Genomic DNA, 26,587 nt, shown 5'->3' with positions numbered 1-26,587 from the left:
TAGAGGCATAGAATCACCTCCCTTGACCTGCAGCTATGCTTCTCTTGATGCAGCCCAGGATTTGATTGGCTTTCTGGGCTGCAGGTGCACACTGCCAGCTCATATTGAGCTTCTAATCCACCAGCACACCCAGGTCCTTTTCTTCAGGGCTGCTCTCAAGCCAGCAGCTGCCCAGCCTACATGGGTGCCTGGGATTGCTCTGACCCTGATGCAGGACCTTGCACTTGGCCTTGTTGAACCTCATGAGTTTGTGACAGGCCCACCTCTCCAGCCTGTCAAGGTCCCTCTGGATGGCATCCCTTCCCTCCAGCATGTCTGCTGCACCACACAGCGTGGTGTTGTCAGCAAACCTGCTGAGGGTGCACTCAATGCCACAGCCAACAAAGATGTTAAACAAGACTGGTCCCAGGACTGATCCCTGACGGACTCCACTTGTCATTGGCCTCCACTTGGACATGGACCCACTGACAGCCACCCTTTGGGTGCAGCTGTCGAGCTAGTTCTTTATCCATTGAGTGGTCCTATCATACTGCACCAGCTTGGAGACCAGGATGTCATGTGGGACAGTGTTGAAGGCTTTGCTCAGGTCCAGGTAAATGACATCAGTTGCTTGGCCTTCATCTATTAATGTTGTGACTTTGTCATAGAAGGCCATCAGGTTTGTCATGCAGGATTTGCCCTTGGTGAAGCCGTGCTCATTCTGCCCAGTCACCTCTTCATTACTCTTTTGCCTCAGCAGTGTCTCCAGGAGGATCTGCTCCATGATCTTACTGGGCACAGTGGCAATACTGACTTGCCTATAGTTCCCTGGGTCATCCCTCTTTCCCTTCTTGAAAAAGAGCACAAAGCTTAAAGTGTCATTACCAATGCTCTCCTTTTCAACAACTACATCTGAATTCCCACTCTCCTGCTAGAACCAAGTGATACGTCACCATCCAGGGTATCTCAAGAAACTCTGACACAGATGCAATCCTGGCATTGATAACACAGGCATTACAAACAAATTGCTTACTTCTGAGTTACAGTCAAGTAAGTCTTCTGTGCACTCCCTTTATTTAGCATGCTATTAGCATATATACACATGAAAATACTTCTCAACACTATACTGGGTTTGTGTCTGGATACAAGTAAAAAGAGCAACCAACCATCAGAATGAAAACAAAAACAAACAAACCAAATCAAAACACACACACACCCAAACAAACAACAAACACACACAACCCCGCCCAGGTATGACCCATTTTTTTTTTTCCTCTGCATCAGAGCTATTCAAGCATTATGGCCAAGACGACAAATGCAGAAATGTGGTGAGGATCCTCCCAGCTCCATCCATTCAGTTTCTTCAGGCCAAGCTCAATACAAAAATCTCAGGAAATATTTCAGACAGACTTTTTAAATGATAAGCTAGAATTATTTTTACCCTCAGAAAAGTTGTTTCTTTGCCAGCACTGTTCTTTACCAGTCCTTACATTCAGCTCCCCTAGTAACTCAAAACAAATACTGTGCATCTTCAGGTACATTTGTTCTGTTTTGCTCTAAGAACTGCTAAAGAACACATCTCAAACTTAAATTCACTATATACTCTCACTATCATAATTTCTGACCAACAAATTAAAAAAAAAAAAAAAAAATCAGTATACATAAAGGAGATTATAAAAATATTTGGATCACACCAATGAAGCAAATGTAAAAGTCTGAGGAGTGAGAAACAGGCCCTCACAATCACTTGACCTTCAGTGATCACAGTGAACTGGAGAGATAAATCGGACAGGAGCCTGGTTATAGTGGCAGTTCAGCATGTGGTTCCTTACCTACCTATTAATATATTCGATGACAAATTTCTGCTTATGTTTAGTGTTCACAAAAGCATACCACCAAGTGTAACCATACAAGTGAGCTTACTAATGCTGACAAAGTGTGGAAGAAAACTTGGTGTATCACGGAATAAGTTCAAGGTTAAAACTTCATTGTGTTGACCTTATTTTGCCTCTCTCCTGCATCCATCAACATAGTCAAATATTACACAGCATGTACTCACAGAAGAAAATACACATGCTCAAAAGCTATGCCACAACTTGGGAAAAGAGGTTAACAGTGAGATGAACACCTTACTACATATTCTGCGGAACAACACATTGTGTAATAGCAATCTTACAAATCAGTTCTTTCAGAGTGAAATTGATCTTCAGACAGCTAATTTTCATCTCAGGACATAAGAAAAAAGGAGCAAGCCCTACAGGCAGTAAGTGGGGTTTTTTTTTAAGTGCCTTAAATAAAAACAAGTATATTCTTAATGTACCTGAACTGCTTTGGTACCATGTTCTCATAACGAGTATTTGAGAAGGACAAGGAACACTAACAATAAAAGACTGTTGATCTGCTCTACATAACAATTCTGTCAAACTGAGAAAATGCTGTTAATTATTACATTTTAGTAGAAGGGTTTATTATTACTGAAGCTAGAGATAGTAAAATATTTGCTATACTTATTTGTTTAATGTAGTGTGAGTCTTTGTAGCACCAGCAGGAGAAACCATAATAGACCAGTATGGTTAGCTGCACACGCAATCTGAGCTGATTACTTTTGCCTAAATTGGTTCTTAAAACATGTTACGCCACATACATATCCTGAGCTTGGAGATAACATCAGGAAAATATACTGAGAGCTCTGCCCATGAAAGTCCATGATGATGTGACTTAGGTTTCATTGTGAAATTCAGTAGTATAAACTCCTAACAGCTAATGAAAAGCTTCCCTGCAAATAAATGAAATAAAATATAATTACGTTTTTAAAAAAATATTAATTTTAAATTATCATTACTAGGTGTCTGTCAAATTACATTACATCAGATTAACTGCATACACTCAAAGCTTGCATCTTCTCACTGTGGTACTACAATTAATTCTGCTACAATGATAATGAATTGCTACCCTAGCAAAACAAGTAATGTATTCTATAAAGAAGCAAAAGTTTGTAGGGGAAGAATATTATTTTTGTTAAATCAACTGATAGCAAGTGACCCCACAGAGAAACTTTTGGCACATAAACTCGTCATCAGATTAGAAAGGGAGAGCAAATAACAGAATAAAAGTGTAAACTGTTAATTTACAAACAGGTGTGGTTACATAGAAACATAAAATTATGATTTACGTTTCTGAGAAGCTTAAATTCTAGTGTAGCATACACTAGAATATCAGTCTTTTGCTGGCAGAAAATCTCCCATCAGCATCTACAGTGAAGTCACCTCCTTGCCCAGAAGGATGCAAACACAGGTTTGTTTAATGAGTAGCACAGCAATCAAAGTTGCACTTCTGGTACACAGCTAGATGTTAAATGTCTTTTTTTTTTTTCCCCTTTTCTCCACTGAGCAATGAATGGTTTAGTGACACAGAATAGGAAAAGTTTTTTCATTTATATATTTATGGTCCAAATATATATTGGCTACTTAATTATTCCATTCTGACAGTCACAGAATAGCTTCTCTCAGAAATGTAGCTGACATGTTGAAAGGTTCCTCTATATTTAATTCTTTCCTTGACTTTTCATAGGTTTAAAATTTAAGCTTGAAGACAAGGTGCTTAGGTATAATTACAACTGTTAGATTGCAGATCAGTTGTGAGCTTTAACATTAATGAAAAGACTAGCACATGAGAATGTAATGCTTAATTAGAAGACTGATTGGCAAGTCTGGAGAAATTTAACAGACTTCCTAGTTCTGAAATAATAATTTCAACATAGATATTGATGCATTTACCTCACTATATTTACAAGGCCAAGAAGGGCAGAAGCACAGTTTTAAACCTTCTCCAAAATGTAGGCATTTTATTCAAGAGTGCAGTGAGTTCCTTACTCTGCCCAGGAATCTTCACTGGTGAATTGGGGTAACCACTCCATTTTTAGAACTATCATAAGAAAGCTGAAGGCAGGAGACACTGACCTCACTTCATATAATATCTTGGCAAGACAACTGTCTAGATTTCAAGAGAAACATGTTCAATACCTTCCTGAACCACAAGAGTGTAAATCTGTATTGCCTTTATCCCAGGTTGCCCAAAGAAGCTTTGGAAGTCCCCTCCCTGGAAGCATCCAACGCCAGGTTGGGTGGGGCTTTGAGCAGCCTGGACAAGAAAATGCCCTTGCAGAGATGATAGAAATTGCAAGCTGCACTGTTTGCCCTAAAGATCATTTACAGATTCTTTGGGACACAGTTCACTATGGAACACTTGTCCAAGAGTCAGTTGCAATGTCTCTGAAACACGGTAAACCAAATAAAAAGCTATAGATAAATATGAGAACCTTTTCCGTCTTCTCTACTATGACCTACTATAAACACTGTTGTCTTAAACAGTAACTAGTGTTTTTCTCCAAACTCAGTATCTGAAAAAGGCTGCAGCAACTATTCTCCTGCACATTTAAAATATGATCTCAACAGGCCGCATCATAGTTGAAATTCACTTTAGAAATGGGAAGATTACCAGCATTTTGCTCTTGCTGTTCTCTTAAACCCTTTCCAATCAATGTATTACACTTTACTGTTCTACATGGATTGCATCCTTAGCAAATCTGCAGATGACACTAAAGTAGAAGAAATGGCTCATATAAACAGAAGAACTTCAACTGAGAGAAGCTTCACTAAACTTGAGGACTAGGTTAACCTCATGAAACAACAGAAAAGTATACAGTTTTACACCTGTAGGCCACCAGTCAACCACTGAGCTGGTCCCAGCACTTATGATCTACAGAAAGTTAAACAGCAAACAGTGCCAGATCTACAGTATGCATCCTGAGCATTGTTTAGACAACAGAGATCACATAGCAGAAGTTATTCTCATCCTAAACTGTTCGATTATGAGTCTGCAATACTACAAACCCAGTTTTTGTACTTCTACTTCCAGAGTGATGTGAGAGGTCTAGCAGAAACCTGTCACAATGGTCAGGGCATCTGAGCACATGATTCATGAGGAGAGGTTGAGGATGGCTGCCCTTGTTTAGCTCAGTGAATAGCAAGTTGTAGGGGCAAACTGACATGAAGGAGAACTGCAAAGACAAGGAAGCCACATTCTCAGCAATGGTAAACAGTTAAGCAAGGAGAAACAGAAACAAACTGATATTTGGCAGATCCAAGCTGAGCATTAGGGAGACAGCATCTCCCTAGAAGAATAATGCAGCTCTGAATCAGGTTGTCGATGGAGGTTATGGAACCTCCACACCCTTGAAGGTGTCCAGAACCAGCCAGATTCCTCAGAGAGCTGATCTAGTGCTGGTCATAGCTCAGCTCTGCTGGAAGCTTGAGCTAGGTGACCCTGGAGGTCCTCTCTAACAGACATGTCTATAATTCACTATGTGCTCAGTTGGGAACTGCCTTTATGGCTGCCTCATTTTCAGTTAAGCTTTCTTCTTCCTCATTATCACTCTGTATGGTCACACTGATGTCTTTTTACCTTAATCCATATTCTCTCAAGAAAAAAAAAAAAAGTAGATAAGTTGTCATTAGAATGTTTATGAGCTAAAAACATCAATAATGTGGTCTTGCAACAGAAAACTAAAAGTTTTGAAGTGATAGTATTTTCTTTCTAAAGTCTTTTTTCCTCTAATACCAGATTTCTCAGGTTTACATATGTAAACAGAAACCAGACCAATGCTACATACTTTAAAAACTGAGCATATGTAAACATACCAATGATAAGAGAATATAAGAGGCTGCAGCAGATAAATGAACCAAATCTTGAAATCATCATCTTCTTTGTTCTTTCTTACCTGTCTGTGTTTATCAATTTGCCTCTCATTTAGTTTGCAAGCTCTCCAGTATGAAAAGCTTCCTTTTTTCCTGTTGTATTTTTGGGGTTTGAGTTTGATTGTCAGGGGGAGAGGGGAAGGGAGTTATGGGGTTTGGTTTGGGGTTTTTTTGTGTTTTGGGTTTTTTTTATTTGTTTGTTTGTGTTATTGCTGTTCTGGCTTAATTTTGTTTTCTATATCTCATTTTTTAAGGTCTTGGCCATGACAAAAGCTTGTAAGTCTCAGACTCAATCAAATTCAAAATCCCAAAAAGAAAAGACTATGACAAAAAAAAAAATGATTTTTTGGGGATAAAAAGGTGGGATGTAGACAAAGAAAAATCCTCAGTAAATTGGTTTGGTATGTATGCAGTCTTTAGCCCTTCATTCTAGACCAAATTCTGTTCTCCAAAGTTGAGAGTTTATCAAGAAATACGCTCCAAGTACTAAGACAGTCACATGACACAGCTGCAGAGATACATAAAAGCTTGTCTATTCTGCAGAGAGAGCTGTCATTAGATAAGCACAGCAAAACAGCACAAAGAATTATAACTTTGCTAGCACCAATTTCCTCACAATCTCTTTCTTTTATTAATCCATTACACTGAAAGACACTATTAAAGATGTAGTTACATATTCTGATTTGAGAAATATGCTTACAGAAGGAAAAAGAAACTTGCAAAGCAATGAAGCGATAAATAATTTGACTTAGAAAAAAGGCAAAGGATCTGAACAACACAATGTGTATAAATTTAATTAATTGGAAGCTAAGACAAACAGGATTAATAAAAGAAAAAGGGATTTTCTTTGTCAAAGTAAGGTAGACTCCAGAATTACGTTAATTACTGATCAAGAAAATGGCTCCAACATTTTATTAGCCAACTGCTTCACTACAGCACAAAAGCATGCACTGCCTCCTATTATGTCCTCACCTCTGTTACTGGAAAATTAATTCTGGCTATCTCAGTAACGATCTTACTCCTTATGTCCGTTTGCTTTCCTGCAGTAAGTGTTGTTTCTGCCAGGCGGGGAAGCAGCAGAATGAAGCGCTGTTTCAGATCATATCTTAAAAGCAGAAAAAGACCAGCACTGCTAATTGAGAGGTAAGGTGGGAAATGCAGATATACATTTGTAGATCACAAATGGGAGGACAATAACGAGACTGTATTCCAGCCAAAAGTATTCTGAAATTCAAGTATTAAGAATGATTTAGACAACCAGGAAAATTCAAAGTTAATCTCTGGCACGAAGTAAACAAAAACTTTTCTGAAAAACTATTTAGAAGAAGGCTCCCATTGTCAAAATGATTCATAATATGCCAACATACAAAAAAAGACTTGACAACCATTCTGTTGTCCCCAGCTGCAATGTTACCATCCATGTAAAAATGCCTCATGTGTCCTGCTCTCTGGTCGCCCATCTTTACAAAGTAATGACCAAGTAAGGTTGTCCTCCAGGATCAGTAAAGCTCATTTGCAAATTCCTTCCTGTTTTCATATAATGAAAATAACCCCTGCAAGCAAATTAGTGGCTTTATCACCAGCGCCACAGATTTTGCTGTATGAGTCTTAAAGAACATCACATTTCACATAATTTATTCATACATACACCAAACTTTAGGACACTTCATGAATGTAAGCAACAGCTTCTGAGGGTGCCAGAGGATTGTCAACAACTGAAAATAATTAATGTACCATTCTAAGAATGAATTTGCATAAACCAGGTTTGAGTTTTGCCCATACAAAACTCCTGGAGCTGTCCTCCCCCCAACCCTTTACACATATAAGAAGCAGCAATGTTGTCAATTACTGAAATAATTACTGCTTCAACCGTAACTAATTTTTTTTTTCATGGCACACACTATGACAAAGCACTTTAAAATTGTACCATAAAAATAAGATTTTAAAGTTACCTAGTCTGCACTGCAGGTACATGTAATAAAACAAAACTAAATTAAAACCTGGAGTGTACCTGAATGCATGTGCTTGTGATCTGCATGCACACAGTTCCTCATACCCACTTCCTAAGTAATGGTACTCAGGACACAGTAATATAAAATAAGAAGTGTTTTCAAAACCACAATATTCTTTATTTTTTCTGGCAGGAAATAATATAATGCATATCGTTCCTAGCCCCTTTAAAAAATTAAAAGAAATCTAAGCTATATGCAATTTTGAGTATGTGAATATCTCCACATATTCTAATAATAGAAAAGAGCAGGCGTAAAATATAATATTGATAATCACAAACAGCAGAGAGATCTAGGATTGCCATCCCTTACAAACCACATTTCCAGATGGAAGCTGGCCACTTTGCAGGGAAGGCTTCACCTGACCAACAGCCACAGGAGATTCAGACCTTATACTTCTGGAAGAAAAGAACTTGCTGGCCCCTTGCATGAGCCCTGGTGTTCCAAGGAAGAACTGCAAATCCAGAATTACACAATGTTGCCTCCCAGAGTTGACCTGAACTTGGCTAATGGGTTCAGTTAGGTGGTTTTATGACTTTGGGATTGCTATTATTGTTCTATATTTGAATAAACATAAAAGAAGGTCATTTGTTTTAACATCTCCTGTGTATTCATAACTTTAATACCTTATCTGCTGAGAGACAAGATATCATGAAAACCATTAAATACCAGAGTATGGTAAAAAAAAAAAAACCAACATTTGTAATTTTATAAATTAATTAAAATAATTTAATCCCTGAATAAACACCCTCCCCATTTTTTTTTTGTTTAAATATGGAATAGAATAGAATAGAATAGAATAGAATAGAATAGAATAGAATAGAATAGAATAGAATAGAATAGAATAGAATAGAATAGAATAGAATAGAATAGAATAGACCAGGTTAGAAGAGACCTTCAAGATCATCGCATCCAACCTATCATCCAACACCACCTAATCTTGTTTAATTGTTTCACAGCAACAAATATATTTTGAAAACTCCTTATAATTCTATCCATGAAAGCCAGGCTACTGTACACCTCCTTAAAATTTTGAAGAAAATAATAAAAATTCCACATAAGAGTTATCGTTTTCACATTCCAAAGTGATTTTAAAGGAGTAAGTCAAAACATTACTCTACAATCTGCTGCAAAATTAAGAGCGATAAATTACATACTTTAGCATAAAACCATAATCCTATTGCAATTGTATTTTATAATGGAGTCAAATTTTCTCTAAATTAAGATGCTGTGCAGAGTAAATTGAAGTGTAAATCAGATGACAGATGATTTCTGATGCATATGCAGTAGAAGAGAAAGCATGCTCCCACAAATGATCTTCCTGTTTGAAATACAAGTAGCTTGCAACTATCAATCGAGATACACTCTTAAAAAAAAAATCTAAAATGTGATTAGAGAGATGATAATCTGATGGTACTGCCAGCCATGGTTTGTCACCTTCTTAAAACTGAAGACTAAGATAATTATACGATTTAGAAGTTACTACGTACATTAGTACATAGAAGTAAGATTTCTACGAACCCAGCATTTTAGAAACTAGTACAATTTGAACAATCAACTGATCTTCCAGCACACATTTTTATAGAGAAAGACACTTCTACATGCTTTCCTTCTCTTTCCAGAATGCATTATTCTACAAGAAAATTCTGTACAATTCACCAACTCAGTAAGACTTTTACCATTTGAAAGTACAACTATTTTAATTAAAGACAAATCCACAGGACACAGTAGTGACTAAGGCTGATTTCTTTGCCTTAGAATTACCTTCTAAATGCGATGAGCTTCATGACTCACTCACTTCATGGATTACAGAACAGCAGCTCACCTCTCCCTGCAGAGCTGATGCCAGAGAAGGAGACCATTACTTCAACAACAGCAGCAGAATCTGCCCCCTGAAAGGGACGGTGCCACAATCAAACCAAAGGCAGCTTTATCCACAGCAAGGAAAATGCTGCCCCAGACCACCTGTCTTTACCCTGTGGATGGCATTCACTCTCATATTTTGAGCAACATTTGTAAGAAGGCTTTACCTAGCAAAATTTTAATACCCAAGAGAAACTTTTTGGTCAAAACTACAATTTGTCATGCCAAGGAATATTCTACAAATGAGGCATTCAGCTGCACTATCAAAGAACCAGGGGGGAAAAAAAAAAAAAAGGTTCTAGAATTTCTAAATGAAACTCAAACAGCTTTTGGACCCAAAGTGAATAACCTCATTTCATAAATGCTACCATGAAGAAGCTTTAGCTTCTCGCACACATACATTTTCAAAGATAAGTTACCCAGTTCCTGATGAAAAGAACTAATAGATTTATAAAATATTGAAGACATTCTCAATTATAGGAATACTGTTGTCTATACTCTAAATAAACATCAACCAACAAACACCAACCAAAAAAGTTCAAGCACAAAAATCCTTACATTCTAACCTTGGAACAGATCAGATTTAACAATATATTATAAAACTGGTTTGAGTCATATTTTCTGAAAAATGAGTTTACATAAACTCAAATTATTTTTTAAAATGTTTCCTATGGCAAGGTAATTTCACATTTTTACAAGGTTTTATATGTAGGTTACTCATAGCAGAATGTGACCTTTAATCTCCACTGCTTTTAACCCTATTGTTTGTTGGCTGTCTGATGTCATATATATGAGTACATCAAATTGGCATGCTTGAGTTCAAGCAAATAATTAAATTCTAGTTTTGCTGCTTTCCAGCATTTAAAACATTCCATTAACTGCTAAACTATGAGGGTCTTCAGGGAAGTCCTCTGTTATGTCAGTATTCCATAACCCAAAAGCCAACTTTTGCTCTTTGTTCAAGTCCTGCTTCATTCAGCAGATAGCCTGGAAACAATATAGAGATAAAAATTACCGAGAGCAGGTGGTCAGAAACTTCCATTCACAGACCTGCTGTGAACACTATAGATGTCAGTTCTCCTGGGACCAAATGACAAATGAAGCCAGTCTCATTAAGGCACACTCTCTGGCAACCGGAAAGTACTGACATTTTCTGTTTCGGTATTCTTTGGAGATAGCTACTCTAAATCTATGTGTTGGAAGAGCAGAAACTTCTGTTTCATGGATTACAGTCAAAAAATTAACTCCCACTTTGTGATTACACTCAACATTTCTACATTCAGATATTTTAAATAAAAATACAAAATTACTACTCATTGCTAAAAGAATTACTACTCATTACTGCAAGAGGCTAAACCTCTATCACTGGTCTCTATGAAGTAAAATTAGTCAAATCAAAGTAGTATTGCCAATCTAAATCTATTCCAATCTAAACCTCTAACCTTTTCAGGAAAGATATTTTACAAGTTGAAAAGTGCTTCTATAATCAATAATTTTTATATCATTATACAAATGAAACCAACACACAGGCTTCATAGGCTAAGTATTTCAATCCAAAATGATAAACTGCTATACAGGATCAGGAAAACAGGACAAATTAATAAAACCAGAGGATATATCTCAATAATATATTGTGATGTCTGCTCCTTTTACCTCCTTGGAAAGAATTTAAAATCTATCCACACTTACTGGTTGAGCCACAGAGGCTGCACACTCATGGAGAATATGCCAACAATTCTACTGTGAAAAACAGCTGCTTTAACAAAGTATCTATATAAACCATTAACACTGACTCACCTATTTCATATGCACATTATGATTCAGAGGAATAAAGTCAAGCAACATTTAAAGTAGACTACCATTGATGCTAAAAAAGATTTCTTCAGTGGCTTTTTGATTCACCTTTTTTGTCTTCTTCTCAATTCCCAATCTAACAACTTGTCAAAACAATATTAATTCTACACTGATGAAAATCTTTGACAGCTAGATAAAATACTTGACTTTTAAAGTTCAATTGTAAAAATTAGCCTTGCGCTACCTAACTTTTCTCCTGTTTTCATTCTTCAATTCATCCTTTTCTTCAAATATCAAAGGTTATGGATTTTTGCATACCTTAACTGCATTTAAAGCAATTCATCAGCTATGTGATAGTATGAGTCTCAAAGCAGAATCTGTCATAGCATTACATGTATTTGGTATTCTGCAAGTACTACTTAAAATATCCTGCAGTGCAGGCATTCTACATTAAAGGTGTATCATTAATTCCCCAGAAGAACCTAGCATAACATATAAACAATCATACAATTTGAAGCCCTTCACAATTCATTCACAATATCCCAAATATCCTGAGACCACACATCTTTCACATCTTGTTTTTTTCAGTGATGCTCTTGCATCTGAATAAGCTGTTATGATGCAACACCACCAATTATAAGGCAGTAATAATTCCCACGCTGAGACATGATCTGAAACTTGCTGAACCAATAACCTTTGACAGACTTCACTGAGGTTTGAATTGGGTCACCAATGTTGTTAGCATACCCAGTACCACTGTGGTGTGTCTTTATTTCTTAATTGCAAAGATTGTTGAGGTCCTTTGACCTTAACAAATAAGTGAACACATGTATTCTATTTGTGTATGGGGGAGTGTGTTCAACACACAGTATATAAAAAGTTGCTATATTTAGATTCATGACAGTTACAAAAAACTCAGAAATTTTTTCTGTGTCATTTTCACAATATTATCTAAGCTGTCTCTAAATACTAGATAAGTCGGAAATAATTTTTTGGGGGGAGAGAGGAATGTTTAAGCTGCTAAAGAATCCATTATTTTCATTGGCTAATACTCTCTCCTTGAAAAAAGAGCAACAAACAGCTTTTTAAAATGTAGGTTATCTTGAAGATGCTTATCTTGGCCACATGTGCACAGAAACACAGGTTTTAAGGTACTCTAAAATGTATGACTACAAAAAGTAAAAACTCTATCACAAAAACATTGTTCAAAGTCTAAAATATTTCACTTCCAATATGCCAAGATCATAAAGGAAATTGAACAGTTATAGATCAGAACTAGAACTTTATTTTCTCCAGTGGAAAAAAACACCCTAAGAATCATAACTAGAGAAACAAAAAATGAAATTGTTAGCACAGCTGTAAACATTTATAATAATATTACTTTCCTCCTGTGAATGTATATAGCTTCTAATTATAATGCTAACATGAATGAGACCATACACTAACTTTATTACCTTCAAAACACCTGGATAATTCAGCTCTAGTTTTCATTGTAAATTTAGGAGACTGCACATATCGAGGTTTATTGTGATTTGTTTTCATTATCTTAATCTCAAATGACTTGAAAGGTCCAACAAGTAAAAACAATCAAATTCAATATTAAAAAGAAGACAAACATACTTTGGTTAACCTACAAGCATGAAAGTATTTAGTCTCCCACCAATTTTAGGAAAACTATAATTTATTCCTGGAGAAATTATAAAGAGCATCCCTACCAGAACAGCCATTTTAAACTCTCTTCAGTGTTTTACAGACACACACTAAACAAAAGGAAAATGGAACAGGAACTGAGTTCCATACATTACTAACTATATCAAAATTGGAATGCTCCTGGAAAGCCCAAAGATTAGCAGAGTGTTAATGCTTTAAAAATTGAACTAAGGTCTGAAATTTTACTTGAAAATTGAAGAATTTTGGACATACCTCTCCAAATAATTTTCTAGGCAAATACAGAATGTATTGTAATAATCAGTATTCAACTTACACTTCAACGTCTTTAAAAGACCACTTTGCTTTTTGGAATAAGCATCTCTGTACTAGATCTGGTGCAGCAACTCTGCCAAGTGAAATTTTCTGTTTAGGTAATAGCTTGATACATAGATGAAAACAAAATTATAACTACCTGCCAAAGATCATGTGTTTGACCCTCATCCCAAAGACCATCTGGCTTTGTGTATGCCATTATCGTTATTTCATAATGGCAATCTCTGGTACTACATCACAGTTTACACAGAAGAATTTATAGGTATTTAGCATCTTCACAGAAAAAACAAAATAAAGAATCTTTTTTCATGCATCTGATGCCTCTGCATGCAATTTAGAAAAATCAAACATTTTTTGAAATCCATCACTTTTCACGGTCTAGAAGTTAATCACTTTCATTATTAAAAAAATTACATGACATAATAGTCTACAGCTTGGACTGCATTGCTTTGCTCCTAGAACAGAGATCTTTAAGATATGCTTCCTGAAATGGACTTCAACCCTCTGTATCAGTATTTTATATTACCTCCACTACTGTTGATCATAATCTTTCTGTCACTTGAACTCTTAAGATAAAAAAGCCAAGCAGATACCCAGGTTTTCTTCTAACAGAATCCAATTTAGACTTTCAAGATTCACTAGATACAACATCAACAAAAGTAGCCTCTGTTTTTTAAGAAGCTTTTATAATGATTTCACAAAGTAGAACATTTAAGAATATAAGTTGCATAATTTGAAATTTGAAATACCACTCAAGTTGGAGTAATTATTCTTCTTTGGATGGATTTACAAATATGCATTTTAAATCATGAGCTTTGGTTTTCAATATGTACTTAATTTTCACCTCCTGAACTAGACAATAAACGGGTATCAACCTACACTTAAGATCTGCAACTTCAGCCATTTCCTAGACATTATTACTTGATGCAATATTCACAAATATTAATCAGTTTTATTTGAACTATTACATTGATTTGAGTTTCACATGTTATAGAGAGTTGAAAATCACTATTGTATGCATTTGTATTTTCTTAATCTTTATTAGAGCCTCCAAGTGCTGACTTCTCACATTTTTAAATACAATCTTTATTAGATGAGCATGTATATAGAAAATATAGAAATTAAATTCATCAACTGCCAGAAATTCAAATAGCACATTCTTATTCAACCTGAAAATGGCAGACACTGCTTGTTGAAGGATCTTCAAAAGATAACAAAATCCAAGACTGGGGTGCAGGTTCACCTCTTTCCCCCTACTTTTATTGATGGTGATAACTGATTAACTTGCAGTATGTACACCCTGATTCAGTTATTTCTGAACAGTTCATTGCCTTTCTGCTATTAAATAAGCATATTCTCACAAGGGCCTCTATTAGCAGCTTTTAGCATGACAACATAGAGGTTTTCATTAGCTCAGTACACTAAAAAAAATATATGGAATATATGGAATATCTGACATAAATTGCAAGTCACTACTCAACACGAACAACTGCTGTGTGCATTATAAAGACTACGTATCACAGTTATTCATATCCATCTTTTCCTTTATTGAAAAACTTTCACCATTACATTTAGAAGGTAATAGAATTTTCTCTGAAAACAAGCATTTTCCCTTTGGTAACATCCAAAAATCACTTTTTGATTGAATTTGATTGTTGTAGATTTACTTGCTTCTCATTTTTGTCCTTCAGCACATCCTGACAGATATGTAAATTCCTCAACTTTCTGTATCTGTTTTTAAAGAGATGGCCAAGTTTATTCTCTAATTTTAAAATCTATGGCGAGAAAGTATCTAGCTTAGAAACACTAGTAATACTTAGAATACTTGAGTTTCACATCTAATTTTAATAATGGAGGGAACAAAATTGACTGCAAGGTAATTAACCTATATTTGTTTCAAACTGCAATCTTCCAATTAATTTCATATGGAACAATGTAGAGCTAAAAAATGCATGCACAGCCAAGTGAAACAAGATACAAAGAAAAACCATTTACAAGGAGTGGAAATATTCATGGGTGTGAGGAACTACATTTGGCAAGCAAATTAGAACCAGATCACCCTTCATGTTACTCCACTGATTCCTGTGGTGTATGCAAACCACATTTATCCTTGACTGCTGTTTGGATACTAGCTACTTTAGTGTATAGTAATAGAATTAATATTTTTAGCACATGCAGATAAATGGTTGCAGAACTAATTCCCCCTACTGACTGAATGATCTAAAAAAAACCGAAACCCCGAACACCAAAAAAAACCCAAACCCAAACATTAGAATAGTACCTGTGCCCAGTTACAGTTCAGAAGCTACCAGTGTCTTTCTGCACCACAATTCATATCAAGAACGCACAGCATGAACCTTTTAGCGGTTTCCCCCAGAGGCAATAGTGCCAAAAATAAAAAACCAAGGAATTTCTCACAGCTGCCTAACAACGTAGTATTTATTTGAGTTCTTAAATATTTCTATCTACACATGCTCAGGAGGCAATTCCACCTCCTTCCCCTGATGTATAATTCTTAGGTGGGCTTTCATTTTTTGTCACCTTTCTTTCTTCCTCTGCATATACTCTTTCATTAAACTTTAATGCTTCTTGCTTTAAAGCCTACATTTGTCATTTGTTATGCTAAAATACTCATCCGTCTGTCAGCCTGTCCTGAAAATGACATTTTACTCCTGGTTTGCTTTCTCTGGTTCATCCAAAACTCCTCCCTTCAGCTACTCCCCAACTACACTTTTTAGATGTTTTTCTTCATTTGCTTGCCTTGCCTGCCCCTCCACTTTACATATTCCAGCCCTAGGAGCTAACAACTATAGTATAATCCTATTGAAGTATAATTTTAAATGAGGCTTCCAAGGCTTCCAGTGTCCTCCTCACTCCACAGTGAAAGACCAGGGAGTCAGTCAAGGCAGACTTCATTTGGACATACCAAATCAATGTCCATACTCCTCAGAACCTCCTTCTCATGTGATTTAAAGCATCAAAGTAATTTGAAATAAAACACCCAGAAATTATTGGAATATTTAAGTGCAAAAGCTGTTTTTCCAGTTTTCAACTAATTTTCAACTGTTTTTTTTTTTTTATTTGCACCTTCATTACACCCTGATTTTAACAGCAAACTGGATTACTACAATAAATTTTGCAAAGGACAATACATTGCAATTACTTTGGGCTGTTTCTAAGTAAAAAGAAAAAAACAGTTCAAGACAATAAATTCAGAAATAATTTGTGCCTTAGAGCTGTAAGTCTTCCCAGTGAGTCTATGTGTGTCTCATCATCATTCTATGGTATTCACAAATTGGGAGGGGAAGGTATTCTCACTTCCTAGGAAGACTATAAATCTGAAGCCTCTGAAAAGCCACTAGAATTTTCTATAAATACATTGTTTTCCCCTAGTGACTGTTACAGGGGATTTGTGACATTTTGTGGCAATAAGAATGCCTTGAAGAACAGCAGGAGACAGGACAGGAAAGTTTTGGCAGCTGAATAATATGGAGAGAGCTGCAGAATCCATCTCACCTCAGACACGTTTCAGAGATGAATAACAGGGATGATAGACTACAAGCACCTATTTGACAGAACCTTTGTTGTCTCAGAAAGAACAAATCCTTTGGAGAAACTTTTATCAGAGGAGGAAAAAGCAAATTGAAACTGAAGATACGTTAGATACTACTGCGGGGGGAGGGGAGGGGGAAGGCACACCTCTAGCATTTGTTTTTTCCACAAAAAGAACAACAATTCTTTCCATTGTTAAAAGGCTGCACAAAGAATAGGAAGATGGAATGATAGAATAAAGCCTTTTTTTTAAAACAGCATTTTACACACAGCCATGCAGAAACTAAAATTTAAAGGTGTGTTAATCCTTCCCCACAGTATTTTTAGTCTTATTGTAAGAAAGTATTCAGTTACTTATAAACAGAAGGCTAAAGGGTACCCAGAGAGCTGCAACTTTCCACAGGAGGCCTCTCTTTAAATACAGAAAATTTTGTTTAATAAGAAAGCCAGACAGTGACTATCATTAAGTAAATTAAAACAAGTCAAACAATTCCTGTGAACACTTCAGCTAGTTCATTGCATACAGACCAGCTGGCTAGAGGACTCTCATAAACCAGTTTATTAACACAAAACAATTCACAATTAGACTGTGAGAACCCCATCAAGAGCTAATTAACTCTTGTACACACAACAGATTTCAGGAAATGAAGGAAAAAACCCAAACTGTAATAAAAGATGTAGATCAACAAGTTGAACAATTCTTCATGCACAATAAGAAAACCACTTTCCACCCATTACCATCACACGGCATCCTGAAATTTACCATCCCAGAGAATTTATTACCCTTCAAGAACTTTAAATGAAGGCAGACACTAATGTCTCTCAAATAGAGTAAGTCAGCTTAAAATATCTGTACTGAAACAACTATAAACCTGGTTTATCGGAGTCTCTAAACCATTTGGCTCTGTGGAACCCCTGAAACACTCCACTGCTGGTTGACACACCACTGTATGAAGTTTTATCTGTGCATACTGCTGTGCTGTAGTTGCTTTCTGCAGTCACATGAAGATGGTTTTTGCTGCTTTATTGTTGCACACAGCGAGATCACTGTACTACAAGTAAACACAATAGTTGTGCTCAACAGCCTTATTTAGACAAGCATTTTATACTAATCACATAAAAGAGGCTTCCTGAGAGCAAGTTCCAATCTATTTTATTTATTATATCAAGAGATCAGGAGTAATCCATGTAGTAGCCACAACTGAATTTAATGACTGAGTGTCTGTGAATTGATTGAAGCAGAATAAGACAATTGTATGGAGATTGGAATCTTCTCAGTCACCATTTTATCTACTGGAAATAATTTGGAATAGGGCAAGCACTTTCAGTCTAGGCTAAGGATGCACTGAAGACTGCAAACATAATGAAAGCAAAGCAGAACAGTTAGTTCATTGTATCTAGAGAAACCTCTATGATAACACTATTCTTCCTTGTAATTTCTAGGTGGTGTTCTAGTCAATGGAATGAAAAATAGAACTTTTCTTTCTAAGCAGCTTGTCAAGGCTGAAAACAATAGAGAAAATCACGCTGTTCTTTATGTTTGGTGCAAACCCGACTATTAGTAGCAGTTAGCTTCCTCTTCGCTGCACAGCTCAAAGTTCACAGGATGTTTCCCAGGGTAATTCATAAAAGACACTCAAAACTTGACTGCAGAAGCACCTTCTCTGGCCAATGCCGTGCTGAACAGGAGGCTAGATTTAGAACCTCCACAAGTCCCTACCAATGATTTAATTAGTGGTAAAGACTGCCTGAATAGTTTATGCTACCCATCTCACTACCAATATCCAGTGTTTGCAGTGCTTTTGTCTCCCTCCTTCAGCAGAATTTAATACTAGATTTTGCTCATACTGATGCAGAAACAACTAAGAAATAACTCACCTGCATGCAAACACAACAGGCTTTTCACAGAGCTCAGGCTTAGACCGAAGTTCCTATTCTGACTTAATTATTTTATGAGAGAGCCCTGTAAGTAATATAAAAAGCCTTCAGAAAGACAACTTATAAACTAAATATCTGAGCTAGACATCTGAATATTCTCCTAACATTTACCCATTTACCCATTATCTTTTAAACTGTAAACCAACTTCAAATCTAATTTACGCAGAGTCCTGACAGCCTTTAATCTTAGTTTCTCAAAAATTTTTAGAAATCCATTGTTAAAAATCCTTTTTCACATACAACATTATTTTAGAAATACCAAGTCATAGACATTACTGGAAAAATCAAACTTTGAATTGTATTAAATACTCCCATACTGGAAAAGCATCTTGGCCATGTAGTGTGTTTGATTTTTTCAATTCAGCTCTGTATGTCTTTTCATCAGCTTCTGGGGCTTCAAATGTTCTCTGTAAATTATTCCTTCTTTCCACAGAGAAACTAACAGTTTCTTTGTGGAAAACAGCACAAATAAACGAATGATCCACCAGGACATTCTGTGGAAACTGAGGGGATTTGGCACAAGAGGAGGACAGGGCCAGCCCAGCTGAAGTGCTTCTATGCGAATGCGCGCAGCTTGGGCAACAAACAGGATGAGTTAAGGGCCACTGTGCTGCTGGGATGCCACGACATAGTGGCTGTTACTGAAACTTGGTGGGATGAATCCCATGACTGGGATGTAGGCATAGATGGGTATAAACTCTTTAGGAAGGATAGGCAGGGAAGGAGAGGAGGAGGTGTTGCCCTCTATGTCAATAGCCAGTTGGAATCAGTGGAGCTCCAACTGGGGAGGGATGATAAGCTAGTTGAGAGTGTATGGGTCAAAATTAAAGGCAGGACAGGGGAAGAAGATATTACTGTGGGGGTCTCCTACAGGCCACCTGACCAGCAGATCCAAGCAGATGAGGCCCTCCATAGGCAAATAGAAGCAGCTTCCAGGTCACAAGCCCTGGTCCTCATGGGTGATTTCAACCACCCGGACATCTGCTGGAGGGACAACACAGCAAGGCACCAGCAATCCAGGATGTTCCTGGACTGCATAGAAGACAACTTCCTCCTCCAAATGGTGGAGGAACCAACAAGAAATGGTGCTATGCTGGACCTTGTTCTCACCAACAGGGAAGGACTGGTAAGCAATGTGAGGCTCATAGACGGCCTTGGCTGCAGTGACCATGAAGCAGTTGAATTTAACATCCTCAGGGCAATCAGGAGGAAGTATTCCAAGCTCACGACCCTAGACTTTAGGCATGCAGATTTTGATCGCTTCAGGGATCTGCTAGCCAAAGTGTCGTGGGACAAAGCCCTGGAGGGAAGAGGGACCCAGGACAGCTGGTCAGTATTCAAGGACCACCTCCTCTGTGTCCAGGAGCTCTGTGTACCAACAAAGAGAAAAGCAGGTAAGAATGCTAGGAGGCCTGCCTGGATGGGCAAGGAGCTACTGGACACACTATTACTTAAAAGGAAACTCTACAGGAAGTGGAGGGAAGGACAGGTAGAACAGGGGGAATACAAGGAAGCTGCCCGAGCAGCAAGAGTCCTGGTCAGGAAAGCCAAAGCAGAGTTTGAGTTGAATCTAGCCAGGGAGATTAAAGGGAATACTAAGAACTTTTACAGGTATATTAATGGGAAGAAGAAGACTAGGGAAGGTGTGGGCCCCCTCAGAAAAGAAAATGGTGACATGGTCACCTGTGATGAGGAAAAGGCTGAGGTACTTAATAACTTCTTTACCTCAGTCTTCACTGCAAGGGCCTCTAGCCACACTCCTGATGTTATGGAAGTCAAAGCCAGGGACGGGGAGGAAGAACTGCCCATTGTAAGTGCAGATCAGGTTCGTGATCATCTGAAGAACCTGAAAGTGTTCAAGTCCATGGGACCCGACGGGTTACACCCACGGGTGCTGAGAGAACTGGCAGATGAGGTTGCTAAACCCCTCTCTATTATATTTCAAAAGTCCTGGCAGTCTGGTGAAGTCCCCACAGACTGGAAAAGGGGAAACATTGCCCCCATCTTCAAAAAGGGCAAGAAGGAGGAACCAGGGAACTACAGGCCAGTCAGTCTCACCTCTGTGCCTGGAAAGATCATGGAACAGATCCTCCTGGAGTCACTACTCGCTCAAAAGAATAGTGAAGAGGTGATTGGGAACAGTCAGCATGGCTTTGCCAAGGGCAAATCCTGCCTGACCAACCTGGTGGCCTTCTATGAGCAGGTGACAAAATTAATAGATGAGGGGCGAGCAACTGATGTCATTTACCTGGACCTGAGCAAAGCCTTCGACACTGTCCCACACCACATCCTGGTCTCCAAACTGGTGACACATGGGTTTGATTGGTGGACCACTAGATGGATAAGGAACTGGCTTGATGGCCGCACCCAGAGAGTGGCTGTCAATGGCTCCATGTCCCAGTGGAGGCCAGTGACAAGTGGAGTCCCTCAGGGATCAGTCCTGGGACCTATCTTATTCAACATCTTTGTGGGGGACATGGACAGTGGCATTGAGTGCACCCTCAGCAAGTTTGCTGATGACACCAAGCTGTGTGGTGCAGCAGACACGCTGGAGGGAAGGGAGGCCATCCAGAGGGACCTTGACAGGCTGGAGAGGTGGGCACAGGCCAACCTCATGAAGTTCAATAAGAGCAAGTGCAGGGTCCTGCATCTGGGTCGAGGCAATCCCAGGCACAAATACAGGCTAGGCAGTGACTGGCTGGAGGATAGCCCTGAGGAGAGAGACTTGGGGGTGCTGGTGGACAAAAAGCTCAACATGAGCTCTCAGTGTGCACTTGCAGCCCGCAAAGCCAATCAGATCCTGGGCTGCATCAGGAGAAGTGTGGCTAGCAGGTCGAGGGAGGTGATCCTCCCCCTCTACTCAGCCCTGGTGAGACCCCACCTGGAGTACTGTGTCCAGTTCTGGAGCCCCTATTACAAGAGGGATGTGGAGGTGCTGGAACGTGTCCAGAGAAGGGCCACGAGGATGATCAGAGGGCTGGAGCACCTCTCCTATGAGGACAGACTGAAGGAGTTGGGGCTGTTCAGTCTGCAGAAGAGAAGGCTCCGAGGAGACCTAATTGTCGCCTTCCAGTATCTGAAGGGGGCCTACAGGAAGGCAGGGGAAGGACTTCTCAGGATATCAGGTAGTGATAGGACTAGGGGGAATGGAATGAAGCTGGAGGTGGGGAGATTCAGGCTGGATGTGAGGAGGAGGTTCTTCACCATGAGAGTGGTGAAACCCTGGAATGGGTTGTCCAGGGAGGTGGTCGAGGCCCCGTCCCTGGGGGTGTTTAAGAGCAGGCTGGATGAGGCTCTGTCCAGCCTGATCTAGTGTGGGGTGTCCCTGCCCAGGGCAGGGGGGTTGGAACTAGATGATCCTTGTGGTCCCTTCCAACCCTGAATGAAACTATGAAACTATGAAACTATGAAACTATGAAACATACAAAATAAATTGGAACAGCATAAATAGAGTAAAATGTGCTGAACACAGTATTGGTGACAAATAACAATTTCTCAGCATAATGAAAGCCTTAAAAACAATGTTTTCCCTGGCCTAACACTTAATTAACCTCTAAAAGTTGGGTAACAACATGTCATTACACCATAAGAATTTTCTTCTGTTCTAAGCTATCATGTACTGGTGACAAGTACCACAGCTTTCCCATACAAAAGCACAAGGTGAATTAAAAGAATATGCAGTTTGTGTTCTCCTTCTATAGCAGTGGGTAATCAGACATTAATTTATTCTTCCACAACTCTATGCTTCAATAGTTTGTATGAAATATATTGCCAGCAGAGACTTTCTTTTTAGATTATATTAAAGCACAAGAATGCTTTACTTCATTTCAGTTTGCTCTATCCACAGAACAATTTTAAAGTCTGTCTAAACTCTAGGGGAATCACTGTCTATAATAGAAAATGCTTTGACAGAAATCACTACCTACTTCATCTTCAACTATAAGAATCTTCTCAAAAACAATGTAATCAAAGAGATTAGTGAGGTTTTTTTGGTCAAACAGGACTAAGATTAGGAAAAGTGTGCCCAAGTACTTAACCTGCAGGACTATACTCATGCAAATTTGAGACTTCAAACCCTGCAATTATATTTTTCAAGCCAGTTAAAATAGATAAACACACCTCACGACACAATTTGCTACTACTGATGGCACCCTTGTGATGAGCTTAGCACCCTCCACTGCCACCACCCTGCCAAATGCTACCATCTTTATCTTCCTTAAATTTAAACACTGATAGGAAAGCTGGGAGGGGAAGAGAAAAAAAAAGAGGAGAAAGATAAAAGGTAAAAAACATACTCAAAACTTTTATGAATTCAGCAAATTAGTTTGCAGCATTAAAAAAAAAAAAAAACAAAAACCAAAAACAAACAAAAAGGCAAGGTTAAATAAGTTTTAACATTTTCCTCAGGCAGCATATAAAGGATCAGCTACAACCAAAATATTTCATAACAGGTTGCGTTTCAGAAGAGATCACATGGTGAAGGGACGAAGCACTCTACTGCTGTTCATGCAGAGGGCATTTTGTTCCCAAAAGGTAAAATCAATATACTATTTACCAGAAAGCTTTACTGAAATAGAGGTAAGCGGGTGGGGTGTGGGGGGGTGGGGTGTGTGTAAATCATGGAGTATTGTGTCAAATATAAACATGCAGGTTTTTTCCCAGAATGCATCCTTCTAATTTTTTCTGCTTAGACAACACCATTAGTCAAGAAAGGCAGAAGACTATCATTTAATTCTCACCATATCATCACTGCTAACAAATCTGAACACCTTAGAGTAGCATTAAAGATCAATTTCCCAATGTTATTTTGAAATACAATGAGCAAGTTAAACTTGGTAAATACTATGACTAAAATAGAAGCCCTAAAAGGAAAAAGTCATTCAATAAAGACAGAGAAAGTGATAGTGTATATGATTTTTCTGTTACATAGTTTACATGTTATCAAACCCACCCTGGGTTTACATTTTAACCAAAGCCAAAAAGCAGAAGACTGTTATTTGAGCAAAAACTATGCTGCAACTGAAAAAGTACAATTCACTGATGGAACTAAAGGCAAATAAAGACACAATGGAAATAATTAATTAAATGCATGAAATAAAGAATTGGAGCTGTTCAGCTTGGAGAACAGAAGGCTCCAGGGAGACCTTATAACTACATTTCAGTATCTGAAGGACACCTATGTCTGCAAGTTAAACTTTCACATCCTCCCATCACCTAAATTAAGTGTCATCTGCTCAACTCTGTGAGTAACTACTATTGTACTAAAGATTACCTTAAGACCTGATAGGACATACACATTTGGGAAGAAGCTCAGAGAGTTCAGATTGCTCAGCCTCAGAAAAGTCTAAGGAGATTTAATCTGAAAATGCAATGCTGGGAAGAAAAGACAAGAGTCAGCCTCTTGTCAGTGATGCTCAGTCACAGGTCAACCAATACAAACTGAAATATTGCAAAATCCACCTAAATATATGAAAAAGCTTTGACCTGCTATCATCAGTACTCCCCTGTTGCTGATCCCTGCACAAACTCCTGTCTGTCTCTGCAGTGTTGGGTGACATGCTGCAAGGATAAAACTGCATAATGGGCTCTGCCTAGGTGGGTTGTGGAGTCTTCATACTTGTAGATGCTCAAAACCTAACTGTATGCAGTCTTCATAAACCTGCTCCCAGCAGGGAGACTGAACTACATGACTTCCAGAGGTTCTTTCCAACGTCAAATGTTCTATGTTTCTGTGATTAAAAGAAAATCTTAAACTACCCCAAACATAGAACTTTTAGTTGGGGAAAAAGTATGTACACTTTGTTTCAATGAAGTAGGTACTCCTGAATTCACCTACAGCTAAATCCTAATTTTTATGGGTTTATCATAAAGCATTACAGATACACTGGAAATCAGAAAAACAATTAGTATTTTCTCCTAGGGGCATCTTAAGACATTCAAAGTTTATGTAAAAAAATTATGGTAATGTAGGAATTGCACTCATTCCTGTGTCTTTGCACTACATATGTATCAGCTAGCATAAATCTGCTTCTCAGAATATCATCAGCAGGTAGAAAGAGGAAATAACTGACATCATTTTTAGGATAAATATACCTGGCGACAGAAATCCCATCCCCTCCTGTTAGAATGCCTTGTCTCAAGATAATCCAAGTTTAAAAATACCTTTCAGTCCCTAAACAAATAATTAACCTTCATCTTCAGAGGGGTAAAAAAAAACCTACTAAGCACCTATAGATATGAACAAGGATGTTTTCGCTGAGGACTAGGACTAAGACTTCATAACTGGTCCAAAAGAACTATTTGAAGCTTTACATTAAAGCAAATGACTTGCAAAATAATGGGAATTTCTTCAAGTATTATATTAGTATTTTCTAGTAGTATATGAGTAAGTTCAGGATTCTGCAGTTGGCATGGTTAATAGGTATCTTTCATTCATGTAAACTAGCCTTTAATTTCTTCCTTCTTTTGCAATCTCAAAGATTAATAGATTTCTTCAAAGTCTCCTTTCCCATATCTGGTGGGATCATTATGGTAAAAGTATAGTGCAATCATTTATTCCATTCTGCTCTGAATGTTTTATGCTTCATCTTTTCATATGATGCACAGAATGCATGTAAAACATGTCTTCAGTGATCTAGAGATTCCAAGAATTTATAAAGTTATCTGGTTCTGCAGTAAAATTTCTGATAAATAAGCAGGGGAGGAGGCATCAGAAAGAAAAAACAACACTGGGAAAAAAAAACAAAAAAATCACACAATTGTATTATTAGGCAGAAATTCCAAACTTTTCCAAAAACCAAGGTTGCTGCAAATTAACAATACGGTGCATTAGATATATCACATTACATGTATATGATAAGAATTCTATCTGAATGCCAAAACACAACAGAAATGTTGCAAGCAAAGATTAGTCATATGTTTGACAACTCTCCATATTCAAAGTGCAATATTCACAGAAAATTACAGCAGGCCTTGGCACAAGTCCTCAGGAATCTAGGAAGTGCAAAGAGAGTCACTGCAATGTTTCCCAACAGACAAAGAACAAACAAGAAAAGTTTTTATTTACAGAAAATCCCTCCAATATAGGTTTGCTGAACAAAAGACTTATGGTTCATAGCAAAAAGCACCAAACAACGTTAAATAAATAAAGAAATAAATTGCTTGGAATTAATCCTAAGGAGCAGACAGAAGAAAGTGGAAGCATGTGTAGTACTATCAGTGAAAAGCCAATAAAACAGTGGGAAAATAAATTAATAGTGAGGAACTAGCTGGGACTCTGTCACAGACTGCAAGGAAGAGACAGTGAAGACAGGAAAAGAAAAATACACAGAATCACACAGAATCATAGAATCACCAAGGTTGGAAGAGACCTCAAAGATCATCAAGTCCAACCTGTCACCCACAGTCCCTCATGACTAAACCATGGCACCAAGTGCCACGTCCAACAACCCCCTCCTGGCTACAACCACCCTTCAGGTAGTTGTAGACAGCAGTAAGGTCTCCCCTGAGCCTCCTCTTCTCCAGGCTAAGCAACCCCAGCTCCCTCAGCCTCTCCTCACAGGACTTGTGTTCAAGGCCTCTCACCAGCCTTGTTGCCCTTCTCTGGACACGTACAAGTGTCTCAATGTCCTTCTTAAACGGAGGCGCCCAGAACTGGACACAGTACTCAAGGTGTGGCCTAACCAGTGCTGAGTACAGTGCAACAGTTTTCAC

General features: G+C 38.0%; 1 protein-coding gene across 8 annotated transcripts in view; it reads right to left on the bottom strand.

The window, feature by feature from the left end:
* Positions 1 to 26,587, bottom strand: part of MARCHF1 (membrane associated ring-CH-type finger 1) — a 215,105-nt gene that overhangs the window by 157,652 nt on the left and 30,866 nt on the right. The window contains exon 1 of one of the 8 annotated variants that reach the window (XM_068137157.1): positions 9,509 to 9,525. The exons of the other annotated variants lie outside the window; for them this stretch is intronic. The gene's annotated coding sequence lies outside the window, so the exon portion shown is untranslated. Of the gene's footprint in view, positions 1 to 9,508; positions 9,526 to 26,587 lie in introns of those variants that run through there. 8 annotated transcript variants of the gene reach the window in all.

Source organism: Melanerpes formicivorus, unplaced genomic scaffold, assembly GCF_026170545.1.
Source record: "Melanerpes formicivorus ecotype bairdi unplaced genomic scaffold, bMelFor1.0.p_v2 SCAF_4, whole genome shotgun sequence".
NCBI classification, from domain to species: Eukaryota; Metazoa; Chordata; class Aves; order Piciformes; family Picidae; genus Melanerpes; species Melanerpes formicivorus.
The sequence above is the reverse complement of the archived record's forward strand: the minus strand, read 5'-3'. Positions and strand labels throughout refer to the sequence as shown.